Source organism: Furipterus horrens, unplaced genomic scaffold (genome assembly GCF_987537825.1).
Source record: "Furipterus horrens unplaced genomic scaffold, mFurHor1.1.pri manual_scaffold_6, whole genome shotgun sequence".
NCBI lineage: Eukaryota > Metazoa > Chordata > Mammalia > Chiroptera > Furipteridae > Furipterus > Furipterus horrens.
The window spans coordinates 46,851,937-46,852,873 of record NW_028327176.1 but is presented as its reverse complement, the minus strand read 5'-3'; the positions used below and the strand labels follow the sequence as shown (position 1 = coordinate 46,852,873).

At 33.9% G+C, this 937-nt stretch overlaps 1 non-coding gene across 1 annotated transcript; it reads left to right on the top strand.

The window, feature by feature from the left end:
* Nucleotides 1-421: 421 nt before the first annotated feature.
* LOC150006086 (small nucleolar RNA SNORA48) lies at nucleotides 422-557 on the top strand. Its single transcript, XR_016512201.1, has one exon. It is a non-coding gene; the product is annotated as a small nucleolar RNA SNORA48 (small nucleolar RNA).
* The last annotated feature ends 380 nt before the right edge of the window (nucleotides 558-937 follow it).

The window sequence follows — 937 nt, the reverse complement described above, 5'->3', positions numbered from 1 at the left end:
ATGCTGCTTCTTGGAGTGCTAGAGAATATTTTTCCATATGTATCAATAACCATAAAACTATCTTACCCTCTCACCTAGTGTTTGTGTGTTCATTGAACATTAGTGTATTTATTGAAAAATTTGAAGTCATCTGATTGTTTTCCAATGAAAACTATCAAAGTAATTTTTATATTGCTCTATAGCAGAACTTCATGTAATCATTAAAATAATATTGTTAAAAATATTTACAACTTAGGAAAATTCTTATGATGTGATTTCAACTGGGAAAAAAAGCAGTATACAAAAGCTTCTGATTCTCATTTGTTTGTGTGCATGAGTGAGACAGACGGAAATACAACGAATTTAATGTAGACACCTAGTTAGTCACCCCAGAACTGATCAATGCATCTCTCAAAATGTGAAACTAAAAAATGAGCTAAATTGTCCCTGACCTGGGTAGAGTTGCACCGGGTTTCGTGGTGCTAATCTCATATCAGCCAGGGACAAAGTAACTCCTTGTTTATCCCAGGTTGGCTTTTGGTTTGTGCCCGTGCCTGGTTCATGCCTTGGAGACATGGATTAAAAAAAAAAAAAAAAAAAAAAGCAAAATAAAGTACTTTAGGCATTGTCCCTGTGAGTCTAAAGAAGTATTGTTAGATGCTGTGTTTTATACTTGGTATTCCACATGCTTTGCCTATTGTTAGATTTATTTTTCCAACTTCATTCAATGAAGTTCAATTTAAAAAACATTTACTGAATACTTACTAAATGGAAGACCACATTGTAGGTGCCTTAGCAAAAATAAAGAAGAATATATAAGTAGGTAAGACAGATAGAGGCAATAGGCCACTGAATCCAAGCTGAGTAAAAAGACAGATACGAGGATAAAAGTGAGGTGAGGGTAAAGATGAAAGTGAAATGCAGGTATAGCCATTGTGAGAAAAAAGAAAGTAAAGAA